Source organism: Thermobia domestica, chromosome 11, assembly GCF_964235325.1.
Source record: "Thermobia domestica chromosome 11, izTheDome1.hap1.1, whole genome shotgun sequence".
Classification (NCBI taxonomy): domain Eukaryota; kingdom Metazoa; phylum Arthropoda; class Insecta; order Zygentoma; family Lepismatidae; genus Thermobia; species Thermobia domestica.
Genome location: NC_137464.1, coordinates 265,038,295 through 265,062,893, shown reverse-complemented (window position 1 = coordinate 265,062,893; position 24,599 = coordinate 265,038,295). Strand labels below are relative to the sequence as shown.

Sequence of the window (24,599 nt, the reverse complement as noted above, 5' to 3'; positions counted from 1 at the left end):
ATATATAAACTAGTTCTAGGACCAATTGTAAAAAAGCCCACACACTAGCGTATTTTTCCGACGTAACCATAAAATTTCATACGGTAGTCTTGTTAGCAGCAGTCAATACGTTAGTATATGGGACCTGCAGTAAGTTTACGTACCGAATTTTATACACTGGAAAAGTCGGGCTGCCTTTATACCTACTTCAACTGTTCAAGCCTCATAATAAATAACTCACTGATTGGGCCCCGACGAGATGTATTATACAGTATTCCCTGTAAGATCTTAGAAGAAGAAATCCGATTTCACCTGAGCCTGTCCACTTTTACTTTTTTTAAAATAAGTTTTTTTTTCTTTGTAACCTGCAACGTTGTATTTATGGACGTTATAAAGTAACAAGAAACAGTGCGATATAGGTACCCAATTGCTAAAAGTTTTATTTTTCCCTCCTAAACTAAGCCTAGCAAATCTAATATATTTCTAGTATCCGAAATTCTAAAGCCCTACTCATAACTTAGCATTACAGGTTTATTTCCCTTTACTAAGAATCTCTGATCTTTTCCACCAATCACCACATTATAACAAGGCAAGAATCCATTATTAATAAATATCGAATGCACATCCTTGCAACATGTGGACGAATTATCACTTGTCTGATAACCAGCAAAAGACAATGAAATTAACAACTTTTAATAAACGACTTCGGAAGAAATTAACAACTTTAAATTCTAACACGAGTCCTGTTATTCAGTGATTAATTTTTATTATAAAAGTATATATTTACTGGAACAGCTATAACGCAACGTTTCCAAAGCCAATTTGTTGCTAAAATGTAGAACATCTGAGATAAATATCACTGCTATTATCTGTAACAAAACTACTTTTGAGAACAGTAATTTCTGAAGCGCCTGTTAAAAAGGAAGAAAAAAAATGCTTAGAAAGGCATGTCCCGCAGTCTTTGTCAATCACCTATCAGCGCTACAAAGAACAGCCAGTTGAATCACCATCCGACAGTTTTAAATTTCCAGGTAGACCAAAACCAGGTAGCCAGCCATATGGCACGAAGTGACAAACAGATTTCGCTTGAATCGACAGCTGTTGACAAGACATGATTCATTGTCTTGTGAGGACAAAAGCTTTCTAAGCCTCGCCCTCAAAGCGACTTAATCTCCATGACAAATCTAGAACACAAGCTTTCTTCAAACTGTAAAATTAACAATGAATTTCTTGGAACGAAAAGCTATTTCTGTTCACGAACAGCCGATTCACAGCTCACAAACAAAAAAAGGGGTCATCGAACTATTCCAATAGGAAGCTAAAACTTTACATTTTGTAGGAAAAACGCTATTTCCGGCTGACATAAACAAAGTGCGAAAACTTTGCTGTTTCTTGCTGGATTCCGAGAACCAAACGATTCTGTGAAATGCACAGCATACGCACTGTTTAAAGCTTTTGAAACGGAATATTTTGAGGCTTGCTAATCGCGTATTCCATTTCAGAAGCAGTATTTCATACTTACTCTCTCACGAAAACACGCATTGATTCTCCCTCCCCCGCCCAGTGCGCATGTGGGAAGTAGCCGATCGGATCGAAATGATTTCCGTTTACGCAAGCCATTTCATTCAGCAAAATTCACTTCACACCAACAAAAAAAGTCAATGGAGAGAAAGAAACAGATTGCTGTAGCCATTTCCTGTAAGGAATTTGCATTGTAAATTACATTCAAATGGGAGCTCCGAAATGAATTATCTACGTAACACGAATAGAATTAATTTGTAGCAACACAACGTATTTTACAATATTGTCTTCCTCTTACAGAATTCCTTCCATAGATGTAAACTGTTTCAAGCGATTTAAAATAACCAAGTGGTTAGCAGGTTTATTTTCGGCACAGGGGCGGCATTGCGAGGGAGCAACAGATCTAGAATATTTTTTCACCCCAATGTTGCTTCTCCCCTACTTAATATCTTAATTCACGTTGCCTGTATCTGAACTGGAACGACGAAAATTCCGATTTTTCTGCTTTTAAGCATGCAGCAGAGAGTTACATACGAATTACAAATGCATTCGGGTTACTACGATACCTTAGCGCAATAGTTACCCTACACAAACGATATTATTTGAGACAGTCAGAACCGCCATTTGGGTACGGCAGGAGGCAATTGTATCGCTGAGTTTGAGAGGCCCGTTTATTTATTTATTTATTACATTGTATACCAACATAGTAATTAAAAAACGTGAGATTCTTAGTCGGTGGAGCACCTTGCATTCCCCTCCCTATTAGCAAAATCTGAAATGATACTAGTGGAAATAAGCTTTCTGCTTGACCGGAGAATTACGATTTAGCCGGAAATGCCATTCATATACATAAATCTGTGACTTATAACCAATCACTCTTATAATTAAACGGACCTCGGACCATTACGTTTACTAGTCACCGAACGTGTTAACGATTCCTTGAATGGAGCACAAAATGAGATCATATTCATAACATTCAAGAGTACAAGGGAAAAGAAATGACGATCAACACAAAATAAAAAGGGAAAAAGTACAAAATAGATATTTTAAAAAGTTGAACTACAAATGACATTTTATTGTAGTACCTCATTTGTTAAAGGTGACGAATCCACGGGAAAATGGCAGGAAATGACTAGCTAGACAATAAATCAATCAACTTTCTATTTATCTAATTGATATCAACATCCGTTTTTTTTTTAATGCATAAGATCCACTTGTGAGATAAATCTCTCACTCATCGATATAATTAAAACTTGAGAAATACCGAGCTACTGACAAATATCACCGACTACTAGCTTGAGTAAATGCTATGTGTATAATAAATTCTTCCGTAAACTATTTCGATAAACAAAACTACAGCATCTAAGAAACTTTGTTTTCAATCAATATTAATTTCGAACTGTTCAATCTACTAAAGGGGCGCGTATTTAACCAGGTGTTCGGTCGAAGGCTTACAACGCAAAAATATGTGTTTATAATAGAGGTAACAACCCTTAGTTGTCACGCGGCTAAAACGCATAGTCCCGGGTTCGAGTTTCAGTAGCAATATTCGTCCTGGATACAAACCCGAACTGTTTGTAAGAAGCATCGGTAAGTCCCGTCTCTTAATTATAGTTTCGGTGCTGAAATCTAACCCCACTCCTCCATGAAACAGTTTTGTGGCTGAAGTGTACGCTAGTGTCACCTAGAGTTACTCATTGGACTAAATGCATTGTGGGATATGCAATAGCCATCTGTATCTACTCCTACAAACTAAAATACCTAAGTTACTTTGATTGTTTTCTACATTAAAACTGCATTTCTTTTCAAATCACAAAATTGTGTGATAGGTCCTTCTTCCACTGACCCCTTCAACTGTAAACTCCAATGAATCAAAGCAAAACTCAACCATGATCAACAAAGCCCTATTTACTCCTTATCATTTTCAAACATAATTCTTGCAAACTATACACTTATACTTATAGTACAGAACGGTGAACTCCGGTACCTTGGATCTCTGGTTTGATTCCAGCTCGCGAAGTGAGCTTTCTGCTGGACAAACACCGTGCGGGGAGAATTGTTTTGGGGTTTTCTAGTTTTCTTGGGGCATAATTGTCGTGCGTTAAACTAAACAAACCTTGAGCTTCACAAGTGTTATAATAATAATAATAATAATAAAACAGTGGTTCAAAGCGATTCATTACTTAACACACTGTTATATGAAAAGTTTAAAGCATCCTGAATGCACTTACAGTATGTTAAAACTTACTACGTGTACACAAGCAGTCATCTAAATTAACAAGTCATTTGGAACAGTTATAAGTGATTCTAAAATATAATCAGTACTGTGTAAGTTAATAATAATAATTTTTTTTAAAAAAAACTAGTAAATTAAATAAACTGCTTATCGTCACTTTAATACAAGCGATTCTTGGGTCAATCTCTTATGGACAAAACAAAATTCCGTGGCGTTATTGTGGACTCCAGCACTTACAATACTATTTTAGTGCTGGATATAACTCTAGATTAGCTCAATGACAACCTTAGTCTCTAGTTATTATATACTTGGAATATAAAGTAAGCAAAATGTAATTTGACAGAGTGAGGCTATTTGAAACTTAAAATCCTTCATAAGACTTATTTTTCATTTTAACAAAAAGGTACCACATGGCGAATCAAATATCGTAAGAAAAACACCTGTTGGAATGGATCAGTCACTGATTACGCATGCGTCCTTATTAATATTTACAACTCTCACTATAGATCCGGGCACGCGATATTTCAAATTGTGGATGAGAAAAGATGTTTACTATTTTAGAAAGAAACTAACAACAAATTAGTTCGGACGAAAACTTCGATATGTCGAAAATCACCTGCGATAGATTATAAATACACTGAAAACGGTGGTAAGACTCAGGGTGTGCAAATCAGTTCTAAATCACAGTATTAAAAGACACACTTGCTATTTCAGAAACTAGGTTCTTAAAATTATAATAAAATTCTGAATGTATTTCACTACTTTTTGTATTTATATACGCTATCGATCCCGTGTAATATACATACAATTAGAAATATAAATATGTTTCGTGCTCTTTCGTGACCAAGTATGCACCTAAACTTGGAATTCTATTCCTGATGCGGGTATCTATATGGACTGTAGTTTGTCACCTCGACATTATTTTGTAAACCGATGCTTTAATGCTTGGAAACTAACCTACAATAATTTCTCTGTACGAATCAAAGACAAATTTTAATGATAATAACACGGCAGAAACAAACAGTTCGGAAGATTCGTTTCTTAAATGAAACATTTAATCAGAAAAGCAATAATTTACTGTAATTTTGATGCACTGCACTGAGAAACAAAGATGTCACTTTAAAATAAACAAATATTTCGGTCTGCAAGGTACAAATATGATAACCCGCGAGGTAAACTGTTCATAAACTAATATGTTTCAGAATTATAACTAAAATTATAAATCTTTGCGAATCGCTACTCACCTTGAGAATCAATTTTGGCAATGGCTGAACAAAATTCACAAAGTGTTATTTAGAAATAAAAACTAAACTGTTAAATCCACAATTACAGTGTGTGTTGAACGCACCAGCACGCATGCACAAACCACTTCACACACGCTGCTCATACTACGGTGAGCATTAACTTCGGAGTCGTACTACTGAAAACAGACGCGACACTCGTAATCATGCCACTAGGAGGCACCACCAGCGCACACACACAAGAGCTGCGAGCGCTTCGGCCGCAAAAAGTTAACTATCTGAGCATACAAGACAACCTTCCACATAACATACGCGACTAACCCCTTTTCTCCCCCCTCAACGCTGCTAACTATAGTCTTCCGCCCCTCCCAGCGTCAATGAAGATCGAGCGTTTCCTCCCCCAGTCGCCCTCAACAAACAACAGAACAGAGAGAGCTGAAATTCTTGGAATTTCTCCCGCCATAGCATCGGACGGACTTTGCTTTCTCTTCTGTTCTCTAGTATCATTGTTCCACTTGGCTGCATCGCTATATCTTCTCTCGAGAAAACCATTTTCACATCCTTCTATCTTTCGAAGAATTTTTGTTTTATTCTGTCCTTGCCACATGCTATAACATGTGTTTGCTTCTTGAAAAAATGATAGCTTATTTATATATGATTGATAAAGCATTTTTTTAAAAAAATACAAATTCATTCGGATTACGCGAATCTATAGAACCAAAACCATCAGGTTATCACATGCTCAAATTTCTTGGATCTGTTGCAGAAGTAGGAAATTTTGTGGCAATATATTCTTGCATCAGCTCTAGTGGTACGTTTACATTTCTTTACAAATCATTGTATATACGTAAGACCAGCAGTGAAATCAAAGTGACAACTTTTAAATGGAAGCGAGATTATAATTAAATGAAAGCCTTTTTATTTTACGTGCTCTAAAGAAAGAAAAAAATTCGTCTCCCGTTGTTTCATATTCAAATACTGTGGTTATAATAATTGTAACACCGATCTCCGTAATTGGCATTATAAGTTTCTGGCCTCGAGTATTATTAGTGGAGAAAGGGCAAGCAAAAATTACCTTTGTGTATGCAACTGATTTTGACTTTAGTAACGTGTGCATACAGGGCCGGCTCTACCATATGTGCCACACATGCATTTCCACAGGGCGGCAAAAATTGTCATAACTATATTTATTTATAAATCTTGTTGGAAACAGACTCCATGATGATGGTAGTTAAATTTACTAAGCCGATCTTCTATTTGAATACTACATTCATAAATCATGTTTAGGTTGCATTAGTTTACCGTCACATTGACAAACAAATCCCAGCATGGTCAAACAAATCCCAACATGAATTGCTTGATTGTTGTCAAATACAAGAATTCAATCCTCGAATAACAGCGAACACCTGTTCCATTTAGTTAGTTATCACAGTTTTGATATGAAAACTAGTATTGTCTTTATCACAAACAAGTTTCTTATCATTGAAGGTGGAAACTAGTTCTTTTTTTAAAAAAATAACAAATATTGAAGGAAAAAAATCAAGAAATAAAAATAAAAGAGCTAGTTGCACTGGAATTGCAAACTGATATATTGAAATTGAAGCTTGATTTGATTTGAATTCTATAAAAAAGGATTACCATCTTTCCTCTACAGGTGTATTTGCTTTACCTTTCACTAACATAACAGATTATTATTTAAAGGAAAAGAAACAGCTAGACTGTATTTGAAGTGTTTGGCCTTTCTGAGTGCGAGTGAACTTTTCCTCCCCATCGTTGTTCATGAAGGGGTAGCATCCTTAAAATCGTGGCTTTTAAAATTTGTTCTTTCAGGAGAAAGGGAGAGGCAAATTCCCTAGGGCCGGCCCTGTATACATATGCTTACAAACTGATAAATGCAATCTCATTCAACCTGAGATACGCGCACTCAGAGATACGTTAATGATTTCTTAGAGGTACGTAAAATGAAAAATAACGCAATTGTGTTAGATTTATAGCGGATTCTCTTGTCTACAGTAGAACTAGGCTATTTCATTACTAAGTATAAAATACTTGCTTATTTCAAAGAAAAACAATTCTCTATATAAATAAATGTTCTAAAAGCAAAGATAGTAAAGAAATAAAAGATGAAAGATAACACTTTTACTGAAGGAGAAGTACGTACTATGTGGGACACTGAATAAAAAGTTTAAAGGCACTAAGTAAAAGCGACGTAAAGCAGCAAGGAGTTTTCAAAATGTGGGTATGGAAAAGAACGACAAAGTCACTAAACTGAAACTATATCTGTTTCAAAAACTTTCCAATAAAGAATAAAATGCAAAACTTACTATACATGTTTATAAATAATAGTTACAATTATTTTTGTCACTCACAAAACTGGGATGACTAGTAGTGATGTGAACCGGCTCGGCTCGGTTCAACTGACCCAACAGCTCGAGTCGGCTCTGTTGGAATGAGCCATTGGCTCGGTTTGGTTCAGCTCAGGTGAGCCATCGGCTAGAGCCGGCTCGGTTGGGGTGAGCCATCGCCTCGGCTTGGTTCGGCCCAACTCAGCCGAGGTCTCGAATCGGCTCGATTGGGTGAGCTGTTGACTTGGCTCACTTCTTGGTTTGGCTCGGTGGTGACTGAGCCGTGAGCCGAGCTGCTCGAGACGTTTCTTATATGTATTTATATATATCTAAAATGCATGTATATATATATATATATATATATATATATATATATATATATATATATATATATATATATATATATATATATATATATATATATATATATATATATATATATATTTCAACATGAGTTTGAAACACTTGGAGCAATTTTAAGCAAATGTCCTACACATATTACTTACGGTGGAAAAGAGTACTGTTGAAAAAAAAAAAAAACCTAGCTAGTGATGTCAACTAGCTCGGCTCGATTGGAATGAGCCATTGGCTCGGTTCGGCTCGGCACAGGTGGGCCGAGGTCTCGGCTGGGTGAGATGTGGACTCGTCTTATTTCTCGGTTCGGCTCGGTATGAAAGCCGTGCGCCGAGCCGCTCGAGCCGATGACAACACTTGTGTCTTTCCAACTTCCTCACTATATCAGTGCGTATCACACACACACACACACACACAAGTGAGGGACAGGACGACTTATAAAGGGAGTGAATTGCTATAGACAAATATATAAACGGAGCATTTCATTGTATCGATGTTCGGTTCAATTTGTGGCAAACTTGGAGAAGTGACAGGTTATGTCAAATAGATTTTTTCTCCTTATACATCCACTGCGGCTCTTGAGGTCTTTGAGGTTGCCATCATGCAATAAGTTTTTACATAAGCAAAGCGCCTGCAATGTCCATCAACCCGCCATACATACCTCCTCTACTGGTTGCCTAACACAAGGATATGAACCTCAGCTTCGCGACCTTAGCTTCGCCCTACGCGAATGTTAATCTTACGTGCTTAAAACCACCCCTAAAACTTCCATATAAAAATAACTGCAGTTTTTTGTTTGTTTGTTTAAAATTTTGAATGAAAGTTAGAGATCTACACAAAATTTGAAATTGGCCAATGAAAACAGAACGTTTCTAGAGCTTTTGGTTTCCCAGATCTCATTGTTAAAAGGAATTGGCTAAAAATATATAAATTGAAAGGATTGGCCAAAAATATATAAACTTTTCTTGACCACAAACATATAAACATACAATTTTAATATATACATTCTTTTATAATAATAATAATAATAATAATAATAATAATAATAATAATAATAATAATATCGATCAAAACAGTAGAAATACAACACTTCAAAGGAAGACACAATACATAAAAAAATGTAATTTAAAAAATCAGAAACTCACAACCGACTATAATTTGCGTACATTCCATTACAACATGGCGGCTAATATGTGATTAAATGAATGAAAACATTTGTTGACATCATAACATGCATGCACTGGATAAGTGTATCCGGAGTAATTCATTCGTGTGTGTGTGTGTGTGTATAAGAGTGAAGTGACAAATATGGCAGAAGGCCAAATTGTTGGGAGTCCACGAGAGCAGACACACGGCACACGACTTTTGACAGAAAACGAAGAAGAGAGAGAGAGAATGGATGCGCCATGCAAAGCAAAGCAAAGCAGATGAGCGTGTGCAAAGGGGGGAGGGGGGTAACATGCATGCAGACGGCTCTCCTCACTTCCTCCTCAACCATTTGTCTGGAGCGACACATGAACACTTGCAATTACATACGAGAGAATACAAACAGTTGATGTTTCCGTTTTCTAGCTTCGTTCTCTGGCAGCCGGAGATTTAGTGAGAGAAAGAGAGTGGGAGACGGACGCTGGAACTCGTCACGATCCAAAATAACTCGAGGACGTTGTACATTATTACATCGTTTCGTATTTGCATCTCTCTTTTTATGCTTACGTCACATCTGCCAGGATTCAGGCAAGTACGATGTTTAGTACAGAAAAAAAAAACTCATAAAATGGCTGCCTCTCTTTTTTTCGTAAAGCTATTGGAATACATTCAAAGATATTTTGCACGCGTCTATCTTTTGTTTGCGTTATTTATTAAGACAGCTGCGAAGCTTGTTTTATCCTAACAGAAACAATAGAATTGAAATGAAATGAAATTTTGGAGTTTTACGTCCCACAATTATGCTGGCTAGACTAAAGGAGATGGTGATGACGAGAAATGAATGAAATGACGGAATGAAGAAAGTGGGAGGAAACGGGAGAACCCCGAGGAAACCCACGCACACGGTGTTTGTCCACCACAAAGTTCACTTGGCGGGAGCAGGGTTAGAACCCGGGACCCCCTGCACCAGAGATGAACGCTCTACCACTGAGCCACCGCGGTCCCGAACAGAAACAATAGAAAATGACATGGGAAATGTATTGTTAGAAAAAAAATGTAAGTAAAAACAGCGCTCTACAGAATTCGAACCCAGGACATCAGACTTAAAATGTAAAGCCTTAAGTCAGTTCCACTTTTATGCTACAGTGCCAAACATTAGATAATCAGTTTCAATTTTAACCTTATATATATATATATATATATATATATATATATATATATATATATATATATATATATATATATATATATATATATATATATATATATATATATATTCGATGGTTGAGCGCCAAAAAGGCGTAACTGCAATTTTATTAGTTTAGAGGCTTAAGTGATATGTGCCTCTCTGGCACAGAAGCAAATGCTAATAACTCAGTTATACCTTTATATCATTTTCGAATAACGTTCGAAGGATAGAGATTTTCATTAAGGCGTCTTAGCACCAGAAAATTCAATCCATTATACATGTCCTCATAGCATTACCTCCAAAATTTAAAATTCGACAGTTACGCCCTTTGGCGCTCAATGTATATATATATATATATATATATATATATATAAGTAAGGTTTACATCAAAAGGATGCACCACAGGTATTTCCAAAGGGATTTCCCGGTTTTAATTTCCTTTCCCTTGAATAAAATATTATGAAAATAGAAAGCCTTATCATATTGAAATATATACAACATTTTGCGGATTAAGAGACGCACTCTTTTCTTCGAAAAAAATAGCCTCCAAAATTCAGTTTTGTCTCATACTCGAAATTAACATAAAAATGTCCAATGTTTGATTTAAAATTCCCGCCAGTCGTAAAAATGGTCATATATTCGATGCCGCGGGAAACCTGTCTTTTTCTGGCAACATTGGATACAACTGGCAACAGCAGTGTAAAGATGCGACGAACATGCTTGCTAACACTGTCTTCCTTCTGCTACGCCATCACAAACCCAGAACCACAGAGTACAATACACAGACCATAAACTCTGCGGAAAACTGGAAAATTGTTACGGTATTTTTAAAAACAATTGCTTAAAAATGAAGGTGTGTCTTATAGTCCGTAAAATACGGTATACAAAACTCCTGAAACTATATGAACTTGAGAACTTGAACCCTCTCTCAAGATGGCTACAGTATTTGTTTCCAGGAGAAGGGAGGGGGGGGGGGGGTAAGCAAGAAGGCGATACAAAGCGCAGACACCATTTTACACATTCGCATATTGATATACATTTGCACATAATGCTTCATGTAAATATGTTTAATTATTTCCGATAAATGGTTCAGTGGTAGAGAACTGGCTTCTGACACAACGAAGACCATGGTTTGAAAATTCCACTCGCCATTTTGTTTCTTATATGCTTCAAGGAACTTTTCTTCCCCTAATCAGTTATCTGAAATAAACCGCGTCTACATCCTAACTCTTGTTCAGGATACATTCTTTAGTAAATAGTGTCCTAGTACGGCCCCTTACAGTTCCCTGTTCCCCCTCTCGAAAAAAAAAAACATTTCTAGAAGAAATTTGTTCGTCATTTTTTCAATTCTTTATTTATCACCAGGGAGGTACAGGTGGTTCAGTGGCAGAGTGCTTACTTCTGGTGTGTAGGGTCCCTGGTTCGATCCAGGGTCAAGTGAGTTTCTGGTGGACAACATCATGCCCATGGGTTTTCTCCCACTTTCTCATTACACGAATTCTTCATCATTCACTTGAAGGCTCGTCTCCCTTAGCCTAATGGACCATTCGTCTCCCTTAGCCTAATGGACATAATAGTGGACCATTCGTCTCCCTTAGCCTAATGGACATAATAGTGGACCATTCGTCTCCCTTGGCCTAATGGACATAATAGTGGACCATTCGTCTCCATTAGCCTAATGGACATAATAGTGGACCATTCGTCTCCCTTAGCCTAATGGACATAATAGTGGACCATTCGTCTCCCTTGGCCTAATGGACATAATAGTGGACCATTCGTCTCCATTAGCCTAATGGACATAATAGTGGACCATTCTTCTCCATTAGCCTAATGAACATAATAGTAGACCATTCGTCTCCATTAGTCTAATGGACATAATAGTGGACCATTCGTCTCCCTTAGCCTAATGAACATAATAGTAGACCATTCGTCTCCCTTAGCCTAATGGACATAATAGTGGACCATTCGTCTCCGTTAGCCTAATGGACATAATAGTGGACCATTCGTCTCCGTTAGCCTAATGGACATAATAGTGGACCATTCGTCTCCGTTAGCCTAATGGACATAATAGTGGACCATTCGTCTCCCTTAGCCTAATGGACATAATAGTGGACCATTCGTCTCCCTTAGCCTAATGGACATAATAGTGGACCATTCGTCTCCCTTAGCCTAATGGACATAATAGTGGACCATTCGTCTCCCTTAGCCTAATGGACATAATAGTGGACCATTCGTCTCCCTTAGCCTAATGGACATATTAGTAGACCATTCGTCTCCCTTAGCGTTAAATCAAAAGATTTAATTATCACTTGTCCCATTCCTCGTACAACGCATACAAGAAAGGAATCAAACAAAAAGAATCCTATTTGTTTCATGAATGAAATTAACAGGTAACTACAGCGTAGTTTTTGTACGAGTCATCCTATTGTTGGCTGCACTGACCAGCATTCACCCCATAACCCTGACTCCCTCCCCTATTTCCTGTCTTTCAGAAATGCATCTCATAAACGGCAGGGTAACGTCAGAGTGACGTAACTTTTTCTTTCTTTTTTTTTCTAAAATAAAAATAAACGTAGAACGACGTCTGTACTAAAAATAACTGAATGCTACGAGCTTATTTTAGTATACTGAAAACCAGCAATTGAGAAACCGTATTGGCATATTTATATACACATATATGTCAGGAAGACTGGAATTGACGTCAAACTACACAGATGATGATAATAATAATAATAATGTCAGAATAAAATGTTTTCTACAATGGAATAAAATATGACCATCCAAGAAGTGAAATCAGAATACTGTTTTGTATATACACTCTAAACAGATTGCAGAAACTGAGACATTTTTAGAACAAGACCAACGAATGATCGAACCTTTGTTGCTCCGCCATTTACAGTGGACGGCAGAATTAAGCCAGATCTAAATGGAACGTCAGGCAGCAGGGACATTATTTTGCAAATACAAAATAGTTGGCTACGTAGTATATACGTACGTAAAGGACTGTCTGTATCACCGTTAAAAAAAAGCGATACAAAACTGCTAGTCAACAGTATATAGGACATAAATAAATAGCTTTTCCCAGCAAATTAAAAGCTATCAACCATTACAAAGCCACACACACAAAAAAAAAAAAAAATAATAATAAATAAATAAATAAATAAAAATTGTGGAGACAGGACTCCCCAGGGTATAGATTCGGAATATTTTTTAATAAAATCCAAATTTCAAAACCTCAGGTCGATTGGCCGTGTCCATTTTTTTATGTGCAAAAAACGTGTCCTCCGTATCCAAAATCGCTCATTTTTTTGTCCATAAAAAGGAAAATCGTCTTGGGGTTTCGAAAGTTGGATTTTATTTAACAGAATACATCGAATATTCCCGGTGGGAAGGAAAATAAAAGAAAAAAATGGGAATATTCCTGGTTTTTCCCCTCGCATATAAGTTCCCGGGAAGGAATTTATTTCCATTTCTTTATTTTATCTTCCAAACTATAAGAACCGTATGACTAATTACTTTATTTTCATTTATTATGATTTACTTCTAGGCTTTAAATAATTTGGATGTTAAAAAAATAAAATTCGTTGACTGTACTTTATATAACTAATCATATGATTAATTAGTTCCATTTGCATTTGCACTAAAAGGTAGCAAAGTACTAATTTACAAATGATGAAAAGGAACCAGTTTGTAAAGTAAGTAGAAATTATGTAGAAGTAGAGATGAAGTACAATTAATACACTCCGAACCATCGTTAGTAATAAACGTCGATCTGTCTCTTGTCTCTGACTCGAATTTCTGAAGAGGTATTCTGACTTCTCTTACATGTGAATGAAGCTTCGAAAAATAGGTAGGAAAAAAGGTTATGTGTGGCCATGTTACGTGAAAAATCATAAAGATAAGTCAGTATCTTGCAAATATTTTGAACATAAATATGTATGCGGAAATGTTGATAAACTTGTGAGACATGTATATCTTCTGGCAGTTACCCAATGTAATTTGTTTATAACATTTAAAAATTTAATATGTTTATAATATCAGTAATAGAGTGAAGTTTAGAAAATTCACTTACATATAAATTTAAACTGTTTAGTGGTGTAAAAGTATATGGAGTTACTATACCATTTTTTCACATATTTACTTGCATAGAACATATTGTAAGTAAATATACATTTATGCATATTCTCTAAATATAATAAAATTTTAATAACATAGTATGCCCTACCGTTCAGAATATACATTTTAAAGAATCCTCTGGAGACAATTGTAATAATATACTGTGATGTAAAAACGAATTTAACTTTGAAATCATAATATAGTAACAGAATGCAATTTTCTTTGTGATTGTACATAAATTATCGGAAAGATTCCCATTATGGGAATCTTTCCGGAAAATATCTTCCCGGGAATTTACCCATCACTAGGTAAGCTGCATGGAACATGTGTGTGTGTGTGTGTGGCTGTGTTTATTGTCAATAAACGACACAGGGTCACAAATTTCGTCGTTCTTCGCTTTTCTCGAAAACTACACATGAGAATTGACCCTCAGGACGTTATTTGCTTTAACTGGACGTGCTCCATGGACTGATGCATATTTTTTACAAAATATTTTAGATAAACAGAATATAAAACTTCAAGAGTTAATCATTACCTTTTATTAATCATAATATATACTGCTACTCTGATAATAAAGAGCTTAATGAAAGCCTATTTTAAGATCAGTTTCACTTTAGTAAATAGCGTGGCCCTCGTACAACAACAATTGCTAAACTTATCAACTTCGAAAACTACGCATGAGGTTTTATAGTCACGCTTTTAATTTTGTTCAGCTCAATACGATTTATCAATTGGCAGATGTTTCATCTTTGGACAAAACGCTAAATATTAGAATTTGTAAAAATGAAATCTTTCATTTAACGTTCCACAATTATGACCTTTAGGCTAAGGGAGAGGAGTGATTAAGGCAAATGAATGATGATGGAATGAACTGGTGGAATGACTATGTGGGAGTACCCAAACAAAACCCTCGAATACAATGTTGTCCACCACAAACTTACTTAGGAGGGAATCGAACCAGGGACCTCACACATCAGAGGTAAGCTCTCTAGCACTGAACAACCGTGCTCCCACAATTTTCAGCTTATTCCGAAAAGATCAGATTTACATTTTAAAAGAAAAGAAAAAGAAAGGATTTAGATTTCTGGGCTTTCGGCATCTAAGGCCATTTAGCCCTTCACAATTTGAGGGATGACGTCCCTCGGCGAGCACACAATCCGGGGAAAGGGAAGGAAGAAAGGATTGGGGAAGGAAGGAAGCGGCCTGGGACCTATAAGTTAGGTACCACCTCGGCATTTGCCTGGTGTGTATCAGGAAAACCTCATTCAGGGTGGCTGGCCTGAAAAAGCGTTTTACACTTTCTCGACCGAGTGCCCCGGAATCGGACCCGGGACCGCTCGCACCGAAGGAAGAAAAAGAAAAAAGAATGTGAAGGATTGAGACACATTACCACAACTAATGTTTACACATACTTCTTGACAATGCAGCTTCTCAACGACAGTAAATATACCTCGCAACAAGGGCGCCGATCCTGGGGGCCCGGGCCTCCCCAAAGCTCATGTGGACCCCCTATTCTATTTATGAATATACAATATTTCGCATAATTTGAATGCAGTTTGTCTTAAAATCCTCATATATATATATATACCTTCTGCATCTGAACGCTCCCCCCCCCCACCTTCCCAAATTTACAAAGAAATCGGCGCCCTGGCCTCGCAATAGGACGTAAAGGACTCTAAAGCTTAGAAACTGCGTGTGATTGTCGTGAAATTTCAGAACAAAGATAAGCATCTTGTCCTAAAGTTGGTTTCCTAAAAGTACTACGACGCCGTTACATCCCTCTTGGTAACAACCTTGCTGAGACAAATACTAAACAGCTATTGTGCTCCAAAATGTCTTGAGCCGTGGCAAAAATACGAACTAAAGCTCACACCCTCACACACCCTCGCGTTGAGCCAATAAGGATTCAGCTGTTGCTAAACGAGAGAAAGCATGTAAAATTCCTTCAGCCGAAAGCAGCGCTTGCAACGGAAGACTAGGGATCAAGTCAATGTGGCATATGTTTAGGTATTTGAACTGCTAATATTTTTCACTAAACAAGCTTTGCTTTTAGTATACGTAAATCTGATTTAAACTACTCACTGAGTAAAACAATACGTTTATTGCAGAAATTATTTACGTGTAACAGTTTCGCCAAATATCCAATTTGGGTTCATCAGACACTATGAATAATTAAATCATAAAACCAAGTGGACAGTTGGCGAAACTATTGCACGTAAATAATTTCTGCAATAAACGTACTGTTTTGCATAGCGAATAGTTTAAATCAAAGTTATTTCAATATGTCCAGCTGTCACAACTACATATATCTTTATGCGTTGCCACGTGTTTTCACAAGCATTTTTAGCGAATATGTACCGGTACGTATTTTCCCCACTTATTACACACACACGTCAACGCTTACTGGAAACAAAAATATGTTTTGTACACTGTAAATAACCAGAGAATTTAAACGTGTCTGTCTCTTGTGTTTATTCAATTACTTAGTCAAACTTTTACGCACATTGGCCCGAATAAGCTTCGATAAACGTAAACACTGTTATTTTATTTATATGCACACATTCATAAATTTAGCAAATATTAAAATGGTTGTTTACTTTTTAGACTAGAATGTATTTGCAGAATTAGTTGTTTTGCCACTCACTAGTTCTGAGAAGAAACTCATTTAATTTCCGTTGTTTTCTTTTACTTTTACACTTTCTCTTTTCCTAGTAATAAATTTTCCAGTGTAAATTCACGGAAAAACTCCCAGAGTTCACTAGGCACTGAAATGTAAGCATAACATTTAACTATAACGGATGCATAACATTTAATTATTCGTGGTAATACATATACTTATAAAGGAGTAGTACTTCGAACGTTTAACAGAATCTACAAATTACGAATAGTAGTCTGAACTGGGTGAGTGCTTCCTTGTTTTAATCGGTTTACGAGTAACTGAGACCTGGTTTTCAGGACAGAAAACAAGCTGTATGGCTTAGAAAAGTACGTTCTGTATCACAAGTGATGACTTAAAACTTTATTAAAAATTTAGGGCTTTATGCAGAGTCGTTTTGACGTATGATTAGCATCATATTAAAGGCCTGACTACTGCAGGAAACATGTTAGTCGAACTCTTTAGTATGGCACTAAGCACCTGTCGGAAAATCTCTGCATAAGACCCTTAGTGTTAATTCATACTGAACTTACACTAATCGCACCATCATTGGTATTTTGCCACTATTGGCTGGTATCTTGGTACACTGGGAAGCTTCAATGCATCTTGGTCTTAAGCAGTGTAATTTGCCGCCCCTCCTCTTCTCCAAAAAAAAAAAAAAAAAAAATCTTACAAGCCACGACTTTAAGTATGCTAACCCATCATGAACAACGGAGAGGGGAAAAGTACTCGCACTCAGAAAGGCCTAACACTACAAATACAATCTCGTTGTGTTTTTTAAATAATAATATATTATGTTAGTGAAAGATAAAGCAAACACATCTACAGAAGATATTCAATATCGAGTTTCAATATGTCAATTAGCAATTTCAGTGCAACTAGCTCTTTTATCCTTATTTCTTGATTTTCACTTACATCTATTAAAAAAAAAAAGAAAAAAATTGTTTCTACTTTCAATGATAAGGAACTTGTTTGTGACAAAGGCAAGACTAGTTTTCATATCAAAACTGTGATAACTAACTAAATGGAACAGGTATTCTCTACTGTTCAAGAATTTGAGTTCTTGTATTTGACAATCAAGCAATTCATGCTGGAATTTGTTTGTTGACCATTTGCTTTAGCACTGTCAATGTGACTTTAACTAATGCGACCTAAACATGATATATGGATGTAGTATTCAAAATAGAAGGTCAGTGCAGTAGATTTAACTACCATCATGAAGTATTTTTCCAACAAGAAATATTTATTTTAAATAATATAGTTATGACAAATTTTGCAGTCCCTCGAAACTTGCTGCCCCGTGCAAATGCATGTGTTACACATAGGTAGAACTGGCTCTGGTCTTTAGCTAGTATAGTCCACAAGACTCAATTTGAGGCAGTATCGTCTCTGCAAGGTGTGGTCCAAATGTTTTCAAAAAGTGTATCTTTATGTATTGGAAGACCTCTTTCTAGTTTGTAAGAAAGTCTAGTCTTGTGGCCAACACTATCTTCAGCTAATCTCTTCGTCTTCTGATTTAAAATCGTCCATCAAGTCCAATCTCTTTTGCTTCCCTCATCTTTGTCTCGTCATAGTACCTTTTAGCATGTCTCTGATGATATAATTTCTTCTCAGTAAAGGTCCCAACGTACTCTCTTGCTCTTTTCAATTATATCTAAAATTATAGTCTCCTTCCCCACTTTTCCTAAACCGCCTTATTAACTTTCCGTTCGACCCAGTAGCGTAGCCTAGATGTGTGTTGGGGGGGGGATGCTGTTATAGATACATATCGAAAAATTACAAATAAAAAAATATATAAACACAAAAATATATTTAAAAAAATACAAACATCAAAGTACCAAAATACATTGTTGGACCTCTTTGGGGGGTCCGGCCCCTCTGGTCCCTCCTTCCCTACGCCACTGGTTCGACCTGACTAAAGCTGCACACGATACGAGACGAGACAACCTTAATTCTTGTCTCCTAGGCTATCCTAGACGCAATTAATTTTCTTCCTTCTTCTCCACACCCACATTTCCAGGCTTTCAAATTCTTTTGCGTCGTTCCATGTTTCTCTCCGTAAAGTAACTTTTCCGTTGCCCAGTTATTATAGCCTTTTTATTTCAGATGTGCCCCCTTCTGGCGCTACTCTCGATGTGTGTCTTCCCGTATCTTCCTGAAAACCGGAGGAACAAGTTGCTATGGCCGAGTTCAACTGTTGGATGCGGAAGCGTTTTCACAATGAATTATTTCACGGGCTTCGCTGTGCTGTGTCTTGTTAGCCATTCTAAGTACCTTACGATCTTCACTCGTCCATACCAAACCCGACTGAATGACAAATTGGCAACACAGCTGAGGTCATTCACTTCTTTTCCCTAAGCAAAGAGAGGGTTTCCTCCGTCAGAGAGTGGCGTGGATGGACCCGAAGTATGTTTCGCATATTTTCCGAAGGCACACCTGAAATATACAGGCTCTTGCGTTAATCCTTTGGCGCAAGGGGCCCGGGTTCGATTTCCGGTAGGAAAACCTCCAAATATGAACGCATTACGGTGGCTCGGATTCCACCTTAATCCGTAGATCCAGGTTTCTTATAGCCTCGGTGTTGAGAACAGACGCTAAACTTCAATTCTTCTTTCTAAATCAATGGTTCACAACCTGGGAGGCATGAAGGGGTTGCAAGATACTGACCCTAAAATCATAAATAAAGCATCACTTCTGACGCGCTAAAGGATTGGAAAAATACCAACCGACGAGCGAGAAGGAGGGCGAATGAAGAGTTTAAGAACGCGAGAATCTCTGTTCTAAATGTTTCTTTTGCTGTTCCTTCCTTGCTTTCTCACTGGGAGAGAAATATTTCGCGTCGTCTCATGCTGCTTCTCACTCTTTCTAATCCTGAGCCATTTTCTTTTTTTTTCATTTCCTCGCAATTTTCCTCCTTACATCGTGTGTTGTTTATGAGCAATTTGTTACTTTAACAGTAAGATTACGAGGCTAAGTCAGAATGTATTTTCACCCTCCAGAGTAATGGAACAATCCACGGTATCCAGTGATGATGCCCGGTTAAAACAGAGCTGCCAGTTAATTTCTGACTGCGGAAGGTTGTGCGTCCAGGAGCACTCATCGCCGACGATAAGTCGTGAATACACCATTACAACCCGGAAGCGAAACGTTAGTCGATGGAATACCGCCACACATTCCCTCCTCAGCCAAAAAATTCAAAGTTGTCCCATCTGCTGGCAAAGTGTTGTTGACATTCTGCCTCATCCTGTCTATAGTCCGGATCTTGCGCCCTGAGACTTTTGGCTTTTTCCCAAACTTAAGGATCACCTTAAGGGCCAATGCTACAGTTGTGACGCGGAGGTGCAAGCAACAGTTCGGCAGTGGTATCGCTAGCAGCCACCACAATTCTTCGCTGATGGCATGAAAAACCATGTTTCGCGTTTGCGTTTGCGTTTGCGTTTGTGTGCTTTTGCATGTGCGTTTGCATGTGAATTTCATGTGCATGTGCATGTGCGTTTGTGTGCTTTTGCATGTGCATGTGCATGTGCGTTTGTGTGTTTGTGTGCACACAATTTTGCATGTGCGTTTGTGTGTTTGTGTGCATGTGCGTTTGTGTGTTTGTTTGTGTGTTTGTGTTTGTGTGCGTTTGTGTGTTTGTGCGGTTGTGTGCTTTTGCATGTGCGTTTGTGTGTTTGTGTGCATGTGCGTTTGTGTGCACACAATTTTGCATGTGCATGTGCGTTTGTGTGCTTTTGCATGTGCGTTTGCATGTGAATTTCAGCGTGTGCGTTTGCGCAAGTGTGTTTCGCACAATGGGGACTACGCTGAAAAACGATGCCACCATTTGTAGCTGGCATTGCAAACTTCTACTGATACCTATAACGGTGTTATCTGTCAAACACAAATAAACATATCACGTTAGAGGCATTACCTTATGAATCACCCTCGTACCATTTTTGTGCCGTCAACTAAAACCTCATACAAATGCTCATATTGTTTTGTAATCTCGTAATACATTAGCTGCTCTATCTAAACACCTGCATTATACAGCAAATTGCGCTTTTTCGTATTACACCAAGCTAGTGAAGATTAAAGATTTGATTTCATTTTTAGTTTAGCGTTCCTTTCAACAGCGAGGATATATGAGACTTGGACCTACAGCTTTACGTGAAATCCAAACCTCATGCAACTCCTGCCGGGAATCAAACCCGAGTCTCTCTCGCCAAAGCAACCGCTTAGCCAGGAGGAAGTTCGTGAAGGTTATACTGTCTTTTTTTTTTTTTTAAGATACTAACATAGTGTTTCCATTATTTGATTAAAAAGTACCAATTAAGTTCTTTACTTAGTTTTTTTTTCCCAAGCCTGGAGGCATTGTAGAACACGTTACGTATGGTTTCACGCCTTCTGCGTCGAGACATAGGGTGGATGACGCCATAACTTTAAAAAAAAATATTTTTTTGTTATGTCTATTTTTATTATATTTTGGTGGGCTTACTTTTGCACCCAGAAGATTGAAATTTTGGACACACATTCAGTGCGTCCTTTAGTTTTTTTTCTAGATTTTTTTCCCAAATCTCTGCGTAAAACAGGGGAATCCAGAGGGGCAAAAATATAAAGGGATATTTTTAAAAAATTCCTTTTTTTAGCGATTTTCCCGCCGCAGATACATGACGGAGAGATGTGAATGCTACCGTTTGAAAGTATGTTCTGTTCTGAAGAGAATGATGCACGAAACATGACTCTATGATAAACAGAGCTATCTCAGGAAATTTTTATATTACATCCAGGTCTTTTGGAGTAATCTAGGGCACTGTGAGGCTCACTGGTAAATATTTTTTTCCGCCCTTATTATTCAAGATAGAAGCCTGAAATTTAGTACAGCTCTTACTATTTTTTAGTTGATTTTGATATTGGTGAGATAACTTAGAGAGTGTTCAGATGGGGCTCAAAATAAAAAAAAAAATATTCAGAAAAAATCACAATATCTCTAAAAAATTCCCACCTCAGGGACATGATAGGGAAATGTGAGTGGTACCGTTTGAAAGACTGTTCTATTTTGAAGAGAATACGGTACGAACCAAGATCCTAAAATAAATAGGGATGATACTGTAGCTGCTTGACTTAATGTCTATAATTTACGTTAAAAAAGTCAAAATATAAAAGGATTAAAGAAACCATTCATTAATAAGGAACGAGCAATTATATTAACAAGACCTAATTTCTCGTCTAACTGAATAATCCATATCTCTTGTATTTATGGTACCGGAGTAGAGAGTATTTTAGGTATTCGTCCTGCCTGTTAAAGCAACTGAAAAAAAAAACTAGTTTTACACAAGAAACATAATAAAACGGCGCAGTTATAGTATACGCCTACCCCTCGCACCAAAATTATTTTCGAAAGCTCATTAGAGGCAATTAGTTATGGGCAGCAGTCCAGCCGTCGGTGCTTCAGACTAATTAACACATTAATTAGAACAAATGTTCCAATAAGGTTAACTGCATTTTTGTTTTAATTATCTCTCCTTGAAAAATTGTGCTTGTTCCTGCGGTTGAATGAATGTAAAAGTTTCTCTGTACAAAAAAAAAAAAAAAAAACTTTTAATATAATGCTTCCTCTTGCAACAGAAATAAAAAAAAAAATCTAAACGTAAATCTATTCACTTGGTTTAGTTACACAAGGCACTTCATACGTTGTAGAAAAGGAGACAAAAGGGCTTATAAAGCTTTATACAGTTATAGTGATCCATACACTGAACATATGAAGAAATTGCTCAAGTGCTATATATGTGGAGTATTGGACTGTATGGTTCAGAGAATTGGACACTACGAAAGTTAAAGAAAAATTTAGAGAGCTTCGAAATGTGGTGTTGGAAGAAGATTAAGAAGATAAAATGGTCACAGAGAGTAACAAATGAAGATGTTTTAAAGTGGATAGGAGAGAAGAGGACGCTTCTAGCCACCATCCTTCGTAGGAAGACTAGCTCCACTGGACACTTCTTAAAATAAGAAATTGTGTTCTTCATACCGCCATAGAAGGAAAGATGGAAGGAAAGCGAGGAATAGGAAGAAGAAGAACACAAGTGATCGATGATTTGAAAAATACAAGAAAACATTGAGAGTTTAAAGAGGAAGCTGAAGATAGAGAAACGTGGAAGAAACAGTTCCAGGACCTGCAAAAAGGCGGCATAATAATAATAATAATAATAATAATAATAATAATAATAATAATAATAATAATAATAATAATAATAATAATAATAATAATATAGTATGTACACGTAAAATTCTTCATGATTTTTAAATTCTAAAATTTCGCGACACACATTAAGGGAGTACGTGATACACCAATGTGTCGCGACACACCAGTTGAGAACCACTGGTCTAAGATATTCACTAAATTTGAAAAAAGAAAAAAAATGTGGATGAACTTTGCGAAGATTTGTTATTTTGTGTCTTTACATCAAGTTAACTCATGTTTAATTATAAGCTATGGCCAACCAGACGTCTTTTTAATTCACCTCTGATTTAACTTAAATTCATTCTCATTACATCGAACTTTTTAGACCGAAGTTCGCTACCTCTTAAGTCTCCACTCGCCTCATGGCTAGAGATCGGATGTTAGGCAAAATGTATATTCTTCAATATTAAAAATATGATTAAAAAATAAGGTTTTAAAGTATATATTGGGGGATTATAGTTTCAATTTAAGCCAATTGTATTTTACTCATTTTGCCTATTTCGCCCATACCTGCCTAAATAATTGCTTTAGTGCCTAATGTTGCCTATTCTGTGCATTTTCTACAAAATAAGACTTTATTGGGGAAAATATATAAAATGTAGTATTTCAAGAAAGGATTCTACCTCTTCCAAGAAATATAAGTATTGTTTGTGGTGATAAAATGCCGTAAAACTTTCAAGCTGCTAAGTGTACTGATAAAGTGCTGTAAAAACTTTGGACTGGTGTATGTACTGATAAAGTATATAAAAACTGAACTGTAATGTGTAGTGATAAAGTGCTGTAGGGAATGTATTTACCAAATATACATGGAATACATGTCGAGCTTCGTTTTCATATATACAGTAAAAGAAGATATTAACAAACAGGTAGGCCTATGTTTCTATATTCTGAACATTATTTATGACGAATTTATTTTTAAATTGTGTTGAGTATTTATCTAAATTCTTTCGAGTTACATTTAAGTGCTATTTTTTTAAATTTTAAGGTCTTCTCTACAGCGAAATTAAACTACCGCTAGTTCTAGACTTTTTTTCTGTAAAATCTTCAAAACAAATAAAAATATTTGAAAAGCAGAAACGTAATGAACTAGACAATACGATTTTGAATGTGATACCGTTATCACAACTCATCTATCTGCTTTCGACTTGCAGCTGTAGGTAAATTTTGCTTTTTTTTTTTTTTCGGATTCTGTAAATAGCGACATACCAAAAGCAGATAGGTGGATTGTGGTAAAGGTATCACATGCAAAATCGTATTGTCTAGATCACTACGTTTTTACTTTTTAAATATTTTTATTTGTTTTGAAGATATTACAGAAAAACTTTAAAATTAGCGATAGTTTAATTTCGCTGTAGTGAAGACCCTTAAGTGCCTATTTTCCAGGTTTTTAATGCCTAAACATCCGATCTCTACTCATGACAATGGGTTAACATCGAAAACATTATGCCCCACCGAGAATCAAAAACAGGACTACGTGCAAGGTAAGCACAACGAACTGGCTTGTGCCCATAATGAAAATTTAAAATAAACACTATAAAAGATACAGAATCGTCGCACCAGGTCAGAAATAACCTGTGCAAGCTGATTCACTCGATTCCA

General features: G+C 36.7%; 1 protein-coding gene across 2 annotated transcripts in view; it reads right to left on the bottom strand.

Annotated features, from left to right (window-relative positions):
- The window catches only part of LOC145665038 (suppressor of cytokine signaling 2-like), a 65,052-nt gene that overhangs the window by 32,889 nt on the left and 7,564 nt on the right, over nucleotides 1–24,599 (bottom strand). The window contains exon 1 of one of the 2 annotated variants that reach the window (XM_081732277.1): nucleotides 4,981–5,253. The exons of the other annotated variant lie outside the window; for it this stretch is intronic. The gene's annotated coding sequence lies outside the window, so the exon portion shown is untranslated. Of the gene's footprint in view, nucleotides 1–4,980; nucleotides 5,254–24,599 lie in introns of those variants that run through there. 2 annotated transcript variants of the gene reach the window in all.